Consider the following 12,852-nt stretch of genomic DNA (forward strand, 5'->3'; position numbering starts at 1 on the left):
CTGTAAGTACGTGTGCCGCGAAAAGTGTGCTGTGTGAAGAGGAGACGAGAGAGCTGCAGTGACGCATCCTAAAACCAGGAAGTAAGCACAAAAAAGCAATGAGATTTCTCCAGAGGATTTTAGAAAATAGCTCGAAATAAGATCTGTGGGAAACGTACCTGTTAGATAAATGCACGTTTTGATTAGCCGGATAATATCCACATGTCTACCCTACTTATATAATTTTTTTATCATAAATCTATGGATTAGATTTATGATAGACTTTTGAAACTACAAGAACATAAGGAGGACTTTTACAAAAAAGTAATAGAAATGTTTGTCCAGAAGGATAGGCAAATGGACTTCATCTTCAAGTCAAGGTAAGACCGCCATTTTATTGAAAATGGGATCTTACTAAGAGAGAACAATTCAATATTTAAATGATAAAATGACATTTTTTGGGTATCCTTTTGTTGAACTGTCTGTTTAAAATTAATCGAAGCATCAGACAAAAAAAGCTTTTGAAAATAATATTATATTTTGGTTTAGGTCAAAATATAATATTTGTAAACCTGAAGAGTCAGTGCCAGTGCCTCACCAGCCATGAACCTCACTGCACATCACTGCAGAAGCTTATATATAGACATCTAAGTTTTTTGTGCCCCACCACTTTTGTACATATAAAAACGCCACTGCTAATAGCTGACATAAATCCTTCAGTAAGCCTGTATTAACTGTTCTGTTGGCTTCTACTGATTTCTGCAAATAGACAGACGAAAGCATGGCTTCTGCTGAATTATATTACTGTTAATGTTGTTGGTAGTACAAAGGCATCACAGACCTAACAGATGTGCTATGAGACACCAAAGCAGACATGACACCAGAGGTGCAGCCGCAGGGGAATCTTTTCCTCACATCATCATCAACAGGGGATGCTTATAGTCCAAATTGATTCTCTGCAAAATATATGACCCCTATTACTAAAAACACACAAAGATCGTGTGGCTCTAATAAGTAATTAATAGCGCAACAAAATTGGCACAGACAGTAACATTTTAGGCAGAAATAACATTGACTCTAGACTAGATCAGGCTGTGCTCATTTAGTGTGAGCAGGAGGAGACAGATTATCAGTGAATCAATGAGTAGAGCTCAGTAGAGGAATGACCTGTTTGTACAAGCTAATGGCTCCTAGTGCAGCGCCAGAGCATGTAATGGTTCCTAATAATGTTTTCTCACCGTTTACAATCTCTCTGGCTCTCTCCTCTCTCTGTGGGACTCTCTCACCAAGGAATGTCTTTTTCACAGGTAGTATCACTTTTGCTTCTTCAAATCAGTTTATTCCTCACGTGATATTCCCTTTAACCAATATACTTCAAGTTATTTAATTTTATGGTTTGATTATCACTGTGCATCGTTAGCTTGCATGAGAACCAGGAAGTATGTGTTTGTGTTCATCAATGTCATATAAATAGAAGCAGACTCAAAGCAACTGGTTGTGGAAAGTCTTTAGCAAACCACCATTTTTAAATCTGGTGTTTACATACACTGTACATACTGTACATTTTGGTCCATCTACCAGCAATATTCAATCAAGTAAATGAGTACCTTCTAATGTCAATAGCCTCATTCAAGTACTGAATGATGCAGAGATGTGCATGTGAATGTTTGGGTGATATCTGTGAGCACAAAACATATGCATGTTAATCTTTTTGTATATGTCATATCCTATATTTTATATTTCTTTAAAATGTCAAGGTTGTGGGGCTATTTTAAAATGATAATGAGAGTGTACATGTACATTTAGCATGCAGAGAACTTAATGGAATCTCAGACACTGGTGTCAGATCCAGAAGTGGAATGAATTATTCAGACACGAGCATCTTCTGAACACACTGGAAGCATGCGTCTCAACGGAGATTGTTCAATCTTATGAGAAATCTTGTGATGCTGTCGAAAAGATGCCTTTTCAAGTGTAAACAACACAAGCAGCAAGTGGTCTCTGAATACCATCGCTGTATCAGAAATGCTTCCATAAATGAACAAAGAATCTTTCCTTGTTATTTTGCAGCCTACAGTCAAGAATGAGTGAAATATTTGTTAAATAAAGACATGAACTGATATAATATTTTAGAGTGTGTTATTATGTAACATGGCTTGTTACTGCTCAGAGGATTCTTGTCAAAATTAAGGATATGGCAGCTTTTCTTTTCCTAAGAGACACGATTTCTTTCATGGTAATTTGCATCATAACAGGTGTTACCACCCTGTTGACTAACACTGTTATCATATGATGACATTATGCTTCACAGCCATACCCCAAACTGTTTCTTAATTAGCTTACTTCTGTGTTGCTAAGCAATCTCAACTGTGCCAGCAGATATTAAAGCCAGAAAATTATCATATTTAATTGTTAAATCCATTATATCCATAGACAATTTTGGCTAAGAAATATTAAAAGAAGATGGAGGCTAAAAAGCATTTATTTTGTGCTTGGAATTGGATATCTTAAAAGGAATTGCTACATTTAGGCTGAAAATGAAACAGGATTTTATAACTCTGTATTGATAAAAGTCCCAAAGAGACTGGTCGAATCTAGCCCTGAATTGGCCCATTTCCATATACATATTTAACCCTGAAGGAATCAGTGTTATCATCAGGTTTTCCATGTCATGTTATTTGTCCAGTAAGAACCAGACAATTGGTCTCAGTTCAGGCAATTCCAAGCTGTTCAAGTGTGTCAGCCCCAGTTTCACCCTGATTTGACACTTGGTGAGCAGCATAGTGATCAATCCCTTCACCTAAGAATGGACACTGACAGCCATAACCAGAGACATAAGAGCTATAGCGGTACTTGCAGCACTGTTTCCATGGCAACAGGCCGTGAGGGGGGGGGCATCATCATGGGCTGTTGGTGGTTTGGTGCAATGGTTCAGCTTAGTTGGTTGCTCTGCCCTCCGAGAGACACCGAAATTGGCTAGTTCTCAATCCAAAAGAAGATTTTAGATGTAAAGATGGGGAATGCAGCAGATCTGACAATTGAAAGCCTGGGCTAATCACATGGAGTTTGCAAAAACACATGGGATTTATTAGATAAAAGACATTATCATGCAGATCAAGATCCCTCCACTACGCATCGGGATCCTGATCTGCCTGTCGGGTGTTCTTTTACCCATAATGACCGCCTCGCTGCACATGATCCCTTACGTAACATGTACTGTAGCATGCAATTAATTTAGTGTTGAAAAAACCTTTGCCTATGGTCTATTTGTAATACACTTGATGGAAGGTGATGGTCAAATTGTTTGGCTTTTTTAAATAATAAAGGATATATAGAAAATGTGGAATCAAATTTGGTAGATGAAAATTACATCAATGTCTGGATCATTCTGTTGCCGTGTATCCATCAACATACTGAGCCGCAGCGTCCCCAGTGCAAAATACACATCTAGCCTCACAGATTCTATCTGATAAATTATTACTGACACCCTTACAGTCAGTAACATGAGATAGCTTACTGTCCCTAGATGCATACTGTATGTTCAATATAACATGAGCCAAGAAAACGCTGTACTGAAGGATGGACTCAGGTGGATTTTACTAATATAGAGGTTACACAGAGACAGGACCTGGATTTATACATAACCACATAATAGTTAACTGAACATCCCTCTTACTTATGCTAAGCTAAAATTGACTTGGATACATAGGAGATCTCTGGAGCCGGTCTAGTCTGGCATTGCTATGGTGATTAATTGGCTTCTGAACAGCCAGAGCATTTTCTAAACATGCATTATGCAGTACATGTAAGTACACCCGAACAGATGAATCCTTGCACTAAAACACACACACAAACAAACACACACCTTAGCCCTGAGTCTATTTACAGAGCTCTCACACTAATGTCACATTTCTACTGTATGGTAAGGAAAAGCACTTCTCAGTTTGACTAGCTCTTTTTTTTGTGTTAATCATCACTAGAGTTGTTACTCTAAAAAGACACAATGGAAAACTTCATTTTATTATTTACTCAAACCATATTTAAAAAAAGACTTCCCACAAATCTACGCCCTACTCTGCGTAATACACTTTGCCATACACTAAGCCATACACTAAGCCATACACTAAGCCATACACTTCTGCTCTACAATTGTAGGAAGTGCATATGTTCTGATGTCTGGATGCCGAGTAAAGGAATCAGCAAGTGTCACGGGCCGTTTCTCAATCGCGAGGATATTGGCTTCCAAGCCAATATTTCAAGGATGCTACGTCATCAAGTTGCGCAGCAGGACCGTTCCAATGTCCAGCATACTTGGAATTCCACCGAGGCAGCGTCCTTGGTTTGGGGGAAATTTCGAGGCTGCACATAGACTTCGCGTCCTTAAAATCCCCACAATGCTTTGCGCACGGACCAATTTCCTCAAATCTGTGGCGGAAAATGTAAGGCGGGGCCTCTCATATGACGCACACCTGCACACTTGCTAGCCTGTTCCACTCTTCATTTTCCGAATGCCAGGAAGGATTCTTGCCTAGCTTCTGAAATAAGTGTCTCGGAAGACATGTGCTACCAAGCAAGCGTACTCGCGATTGAGAAACGGCCATGGTTTCCTTGGGCTTTATCTTTTTCTCTTTCCTGGCAGCTCCGTCTTCAGTATCCTCCTCCCAAAAACATCTCTCTTTTGAACATGTCTAAACCATCTCCATCTTGTCAAATATACTTCCTAATTATTTCCATCCTCACAACGAACATCTAATAATCTTTAGCGTTGCCATCTGAAGCTCTTTCTCCTCTCTTATTGTCAGTGCCACAACATACTCATCACCATGCAGTCAACCTACAATTGTACTCTTGCACACACAAATAATAACGTGCCGCCATCCTATAATTGAGTGTTACTCTCGATTTGAAAACAGAATTTGTCAACAGAATGTTATACTTTTAAGGAAGCTTTTGATGATTTCTTGATTATTTATCAAATTGCAAAAAAATGGACTCTGGGTAAAAACAGCTGCATGGTTTCTTCCTGTTCATGCACATTTTTGTTAAGATAAATCATTTAAAATGGACAAATATATAACATTTACTGTAGGAGTCTGATACAGACTATGTGACCAGCATTTTTGAAATGTTGTGTTTTCCATGTGATTTAAATTTCAATAATGATGAGAAAAAAAATATCATTCCCCAGTGCCTTGTGGCTAAATGAAACAATAGAGCGACAAAGCACTAAGCATTGCAAAGTGGTCCAAACCTTTCAAATGTAAATTCAATTTATTGTCTACAAATAAAGGACTTATATTTCCACCGCTCTGGGGCTGAAGCTCCAGCAATACAAACATCCCAGTGCTAAAATAAAGGCAACAGTAATGTGCACATTGGCTGTTATTATGCAATTTATATTCAACAATCAACAGGTGTTGTTCGATGAACAGATTTTATATTGTATTTGTATTCAGCCGTTAGTACTAGTGATTAGAGAATTTAAAAGGTCAAGTCGCCTGGCATTAGGCCTAGAGTTATTTCTCTATAGTCAATACTAACTACTTCAATTTGTGCTTTAGGGTGGCAAGTCAAATACCATAAATAACATTGACATCTAACAGTAAAAAAACAGATAGGACTCTACAGAGAGGTCAACAATTGTTCAAATGTGTGTCTTGATTTGATGTGAATGTCAATTTAAATTGTCTTCGCCCAAGTAGAAATGTCAAATGGAGGTGGAAGCTGTTTGTATGTTTATCTTCCTCTCTCCAAACTAAACCCTTTTTATAGGAGCGTCCTCCCACGAGCCTCAGCAGGTTTAGCAGGTGTTAACCTCTCTCAGGGAGGCGCCCTCCTAAGGCAACACACAGTCTAGCAGAGCAACACTTCTCATTCCCTGAGCAGCTTCCAGTCTGCCAATCACGCAGGTGGAGATGATGGACAGGTAGATGAATCCCTCTTAAGCCCTGAGCGATATTACTTTCTGCTGCTGTTCAGGAAAACTGTCTTTCCAGAAAGTTCAAAAGGCGACTTCAAAACAACTTGTTCATTAGATTACTTTTTATCCACTTTTGTAGTGCTTCTGCATAGATGCATATCCATCTGCGTAGATTAACCATGCACTTCCTTCTGCTTTATCAACCACTACTAGATGGACGGAATACAGCTGTAGATGCTTCATGGTTTCAAACCAGATAGTGTGTGTGTTGTGCTTGCCCCAAGGTTTCCTTTGCATTCACATTAACAGTTAACTGGTAAGCAATTGTTGTTTTTATAAAAGGTATGCCTCCATGTAACCATTAAAGGCACATTTTGCTTTAGGGCCTCTTGTTAAATTAGCTGTAGCTGTAGATGTTTATCATATTATATTGTAAAGCACTCAAGCACACAATTTGTATGACTGTCAGTACAGATCTCGTACACATTTCTTATATCTTCTTAAATCTTCCAACATTACTATTTGTATGTAACAGGAATCTTGACACCCATTGTATCTAACTTTTTGCTACCTGCTTTTAAATTACCTTTACTCTCCCAAATTAGCTGTGTGTGTTCAGTTATACAAAAGTAACCTGATTTGGCCTTTTTTTGGCACTATCTCAGCTCCTTGTCTTGTTATTGTATGAAAAGTGCAGTGATGATGGTTAGTAATTGTGAGAGGACATTCTTAGCTAGAAATGTGCTGCAAAAACCTGCTGCAAAAAGTAAGACAAACCAGTGCAGTGCTCATAATTTGTAAACTGATCTCATGTCAGCATATAAGGAATACAATTACCACCACAATGCAGCTGTAGAGCTTTTACAAGATCTCGATTCATGGCCTTATTAGATGTGAATTAAGATATTGGTTCTCATTTGCTTGTCTTCCTGTATGTCCTGTGTTTTGATACACTAACATATTTAATATATAAGGTATTTAGGCCTTAACTTAGCCAGCTTATGGTCTAACAGTTAAAAAACATATATAGTTACTGCAGTCCACACACTATACGTAACCCCCCCCCCACACACATACACACACACAGCCAATAGACAGAAACATCTGATTTCATATAACAGTTATTATTTGTCACCATCTAATTGAGTATAAATTCATGAACCTACATGCTTTTTGATCAACCTGAGGTCAAACAGAAATGATTTAATAAATCTAGGACTGCATAGATGTTCTGCATTCATAAAGCAAGCTGGAGAGAGAGACAGAGAGTGATATCTAAAATCGAATTCTATCTTATCCAATTATCTGGTAACACGGAATAGGATGAGCCTCTGTAGTTATTTTTAGCATCATTCACACATTATTTGATATTCAGGCTTGCAGAGAGGTTTGTGACTATGCTCCCATTCAGTTAAAGCTGAGCCTTTTAAAGTTGATGCTTTTGTGGCTGAAATTAATTTTGCAAACCAAATTACATATATTGCACACTTGGGTATATGCAGGTCGGATTGTTGTACAGAGAGAGTTAAAGTTGTGGGGAATGATTCAGGGGTGTGAGGTGCTGTCTTGGCCAGTTGACAACTCTGCATTTCCCATGTTACATTAGTGCACTTCTGGCTGTACTGCCACTATAGCAGCGGGTCTAACAGTGCACAGGTTGTACAATTACTGCACTTTCATACATGTTGTGGGATAAACAGCTGTAAATATGCCAGAGACTTTAACTTTTAAAGGATACTGTATCCCTGAATTACATTTGTCATGTCACACATTATCATCATACTTAGTTTCACCAAATATGAATTAGTATGAGAAAACATTTATTTTCGTTCATTGTTTACAGGGTCATCATATTTCCATGGAAACTCTTAAAAGGAATTCGATGGATAAAGTCTAACATTACGTCAGAATTCTGAAAACATCAGACAAGTCTAACTGCCTTATCTTTAACGTTTTAAATCATAGTATGACCATAAGAAACTACTAAAAACAACTTAAAACACTTTGTTATTTCAGTAAACTAGTAGCTTACTACTGCATAATGTCTAGTGACACAAGAGTTGCACTTATAATGTCTTACTGTGTTTTGTTCCTTAACTTGCTTCATCAAATGTATTTTACAATAACCAATAACTTCATGAGGTTGATGCTCCCACTGTCTTCATGTGGCACTGCACAGTATGCTATGCGTGTAGCAGCCCTAATTATCAGAGAGAAAAGTATGTCTTTGTATGCCTGTATGAGGAAGGCAGATAAAAGGCAACAAACATTCGGCTATCAGAAGAAGCTGAGCTCAGCGCTGTATTTCAGTTTTTTCCTCTCTGCAAGCGACAAAAACCAAGGGAGGAAGAGAGACTTTTTGTCTTAGCTCAGCAACAAAGCCAAAGAATAGCAGGCTGTTACTGTACCTCGAGCTATAATCATATAACATTATAGGTATAGTGGAAGGCTCCTATGTAGCAATGTATAATGTAAATCAACTATCCATACAGCCATGATCCCAGAGATCGTTACACAACTCCGAGAAATCTTCTCGAGGAGCATAATCTGAATGTTACATGCTCATCAGTTTGATGAAGGCAATACAGTTAGGACGCACACTAAATTCTTCTTTATCAGGTATACTAGTTAAAGGTAGATTAAACAGTGATTTCACAGTCAAATTGAATAAATGCTCACTGACAAAGAAAAAAGGCTTTGGGCATTTTTTCCTTTGTCGAAGAGAGACTGAATTAATGTTTTATCTGCATTAAAAATAAGTAATAATATGGATCATAACAGCCCAGTTTAACCTCATGTAATGAGTAAGCCATTGTTCATTAAACATATTACCTAAGTCAAATCAAGGGAATAATTATAAAACACAGGGTAATAACTCGGCAAGAGTAGGAGTGAATGCACTTGGGAGGCTGATAAACTCTATCAATATAATCAATATCTTTAATCTTCTCTCTGTTCCCATTGCAACTGGATTGTGTTAACCCCCACCCCCTCTCGGCCCCACAGCCATTGCAATTATAAAGTATTTCTTTGCTCACATGGGATCCTTGCTGTTTATCTCCTTGTGTGGCATCAGTGTATTATGCAGAATTGTGAGTCTTGTGTTTCCTTTTTTGTCACTTCAAAGTGTCGTCTTGTAAATAGAGCTATGACAGATTTGTTAGAGTTCTCTAATGAAGACGATGAAATAGATAGGGGAGTGGGTTGAGCTGATAAACAGGCCACCAGGTTAGTTAAGGAAACATGTTGTGTACATTTGTGTGTGGGTGTAGTTAGCAAAATCCCCTGAAAGTAGTGTGACTAGTGAGGTTTCCCCTATTATGTATAATATAATGTCCCCTATTTAAACCTCCCCAGTTGACTGGTATGGTCAAAAGACACTCCGACTAGCTTCCTGGTGAACATTTTGTCTTACACTAATTCAAAAGTACAGTCAGAGACATTCCCAGTTCACTAGTGAACATTTTGGCTTGCAATAGTATAACTATTGGAGGGAACTGTTGTCTGCAGGATATTTAATAAATAGTCAAATAGCCTTCCATAGAAATGCGTCATTTCAAGATATGTACTATCTGTCATGATTCAAAATGCACAATCTCCATTTGTCTGTGTCATGTGTTAGTTTGTGTTATCCAAGCTGTGCCTCACCTGCCCACCAGGCCCCTGTGGGGAGCTTCCTGCTTCTCTGCACCTGCGTCCCATCAGCTGATTACCCCTGTGACCCGCTTGTCAGTGTCACTGTCACTGTCTCATATGGTACCTGACTATATACAGCCGCCTCTCTCCAGAGGGACTTAGCATTGAAAATGCATGTTGACTAAGTTATAATTTTCTGCTGATTTCCCTGAGCTATGTTTATCTTATACGGTCCACCTTAGAAAATGTTCCATCACAATGTCAAAGTTTCGAGTCCCTCTTGAGGTCCGCCTTAATGATATATTTACAACCAGGTGTAAAGCTAGACATGTCTTCTAATGAGTTCAACTACTAAAAGATCGAGGATGTATAGTATACTGTAACCAGTAAGCTGACGTATTTAATAGGATCATGATGCACCTCTTTTTCCAGATTTGGATTTCAATATGTTTCAATATTGAAATAATTGCCTATTTGTTGATTTCTGTAACATTTGCAGAAACATTAAATTAAAGACACTTTGTGAAATGTAGTATTTTCTCCAAGACTTGTAAACTGCATACTACCAAGATGTTTTCATACCAAGGGTATTAAAATGTAACATTTGTAGTTCTTGAATACTGTTGGAGCAGTGCGGATGATGAACGTATGGCCTACATCCTAACATGGGAAACATCTGTTGGCTATATTGTGAATATGTCTCAGTGTATTCCTAAGTGTATTTTTTTCCCTCTTACAGTCTTTCCTTCTTATCCCCTCCCCCCACAAACTAACACCCTACATTACTCTGTTCTTCATATACACAGCGCAATCTTTCCCACTGTCTCTCACACACACATACCAAAATATCTTGAATTGGCTATGCCTCTGTGCCTTTTGTTTTTTGAGACCCGTTGTTCAAACCCTGAAGGCCTCTTTTTAGCCAACGAGGGAAGTAGAGGCAGAGAAAGAGCAATTGAGATGAGACAAAATTCCAACCCATCCTCCTCTTCTTCTCTACACAGCTCCTAGACGAACCACAGTTTGTTTAAATCAAAGAATGCTGAGAGGCTTGGGCAGCAGATGTGAGATTTTGTGGAAAATAGCAAGTAATGAATCTCTTGAAGACTCGAGTCACATATGTACTGTTATCGTCTGCCTGTGGCTGATGGATCCATTTGTCAAAGCAGTGCTTCCTATTCTTCCGCTTATGTCTGCACTTAAAAAGACCATTTGGAAAAACATTTCAATGCCTTTCACTATTGTGAGCCGGTATTCGTCACATTTAGAGGCTGTTCATCTTTCTATACTAAAATGATTAATACTCACACATTCTCTGATTAACTACCAAATACAATTGTTGATGATCCACTCTGTGTTGAACATATTGAAACCAGAGTGAACATCTTTGATATCTCAATGTCCAGGATTTACTCAGTGTGAAACACATGTTAAGAGATCATTTACACCAAAGCACCAAAGCCCTGTAACAAATTAATTGATTTCTGCAGCAGCAAAGGCAAGTTTTTTGTATTGAGATTATCTGCTCAAAACAGCAAAGCCAGACAGAAACGCCTACCATTTCGGTGACAACAGAAAGCATGAAAAAAACAACAAGACCCATACAAAAAAATACATGTCATTACAGTTGGTCATCCCCCATAGGAATTCAATCGGAATTTATAATGATAAGCCAAAGGAACTGTCCCATTTTCATTCATAAAGACACATATAACAAATGAAAAAGAGGTCACCAAAGTATATTTAAATGTTGTGTGTAAGTGTTGTGTTAAGTAAAATGTAAACTCCGAGCTGTATAAATATATTTTTATTTTACAATGTTAGTTTTTCGGTTTCTGTACAACACTGAACTCAACCAAATGTTGGTGGAGGTAAAACAACTGAATTTTTACAAAAAAAGATTTTTGGGTGTTACTACATAACAAACTGCATGCTTTGTCATGTGCATCACATATTTGTGTACACACTTGAGTCTTTGAGCAGAGGGTCTTTCATCTCCCAGAACAGTTGGTCTGTTTTGAGTCCTGATACTGGCTGATATCACTGCAGCCTTTGGCAAACTGAACAATCAGATTCTGCTCTTTGTGCGAGCAGAAATGGGTATCAATGGTTTCACTTCTCTATCATCGCTGCTTCTGACAAGTGAGAATGAAACACTGTTGGCAGCCTCATACACTGGTGTCCCACATAGTTCAGTGGAGGAACCCCCCTTCTCTCCCCATACACATAATCTCTTGCTGATGTAATCATGTCTCATGGTTTTCCCTCCAAATGTGGATGTCACTCAGTCTATGTTTCTCTCCCTCTGAAACGTATTAAAAATGTCTGCATGTCTGCATGACTACTTCGATGATGGCTATGCAATTTTTGTTTATTTCAGCCAGGACTGAGTCACTTCTCATCCCAAGAGAGAAGGAAGTCACGGTCTCCTAAATGTAAGGATGGTTGCATTTATTGGCTGTAGATTGGAAATAAACTATTGTAACTCCAGAATGAATGATTTTGTGTCTGATAGAAATTCATAAAGGAAATTCTCAATTCTCCTATAGCTCATTAGGATCACCATACTCATCCCAATTAACCAGAGCGAGGAGAAGTGGCAGACAACACTAAGCTGGTTAAGAGCTCATCTAAATCCAGTCTATGCAGTACCATTGTTCATATGGACCTTATTTCACCTTAAGGGCACTGCCCTAATGAAGTTGATCTGTTGTGCCATCAGCTGGTAATCATGAAGAGAAGGGGAGAGTTATTGATTATAGAAAAAAATTAGGGACGTGCGAAGCAGGGAAAGAAGACAGAAAGGAGGGTCAAGGGAAAATAATATTACAATAAAAATCATGAGGAGCTTGAGTAGAAAAATCTGGGGCAAAATTGGCATGGAGGAGAGAGGAAGACAGAATGAGAGATAAAGAGAAGAAATTGGGCGAAGAGTGCTTTCTGTCTTATACAGTTGCTATTGACAACAAGAAAGCCGACACTGCTGTGTGAAGATTTTTTTAATGGAAAAACACAAACAATTACTGCCATCCTAACCAACATCACCTTCTTGTCTCTCCACTCACAACATTCCCACCTCCATAACTATTCATAGAGAACATGGATTTTAGCATGCTTAACACATGCATGCTCTTTTGTGCAAAGTTAAAGTCTTTTTAGTTGCCAGCTATAGGCTCTCATTATTACAAGGTAGGAGTGCACAATAAGCCATCTGTAAGACAGCAGAGCACGAGATAAATGCACAGCTCATTAGAAGAAGTGTTTATCTTTGATGGGAGATGACTGCTGGGCTTTTTGTTGGTGGAACAAGCAAGAAA

This window comes from Trematomus bernacchii, unplaced genomic scaffold, assembly GCF_902827165.1.
Source record: "Trematomus bernacchii unplaced genomic scaffold, fTreBer1.1, whole genome shotgun sequence".
Taxonomy (NCBI): Eukaryota; Metazoa; Chordata; class Actinopteri; order Perciformes; family Nototheniidae; genus Trematomus; species Trematomus bernacchii.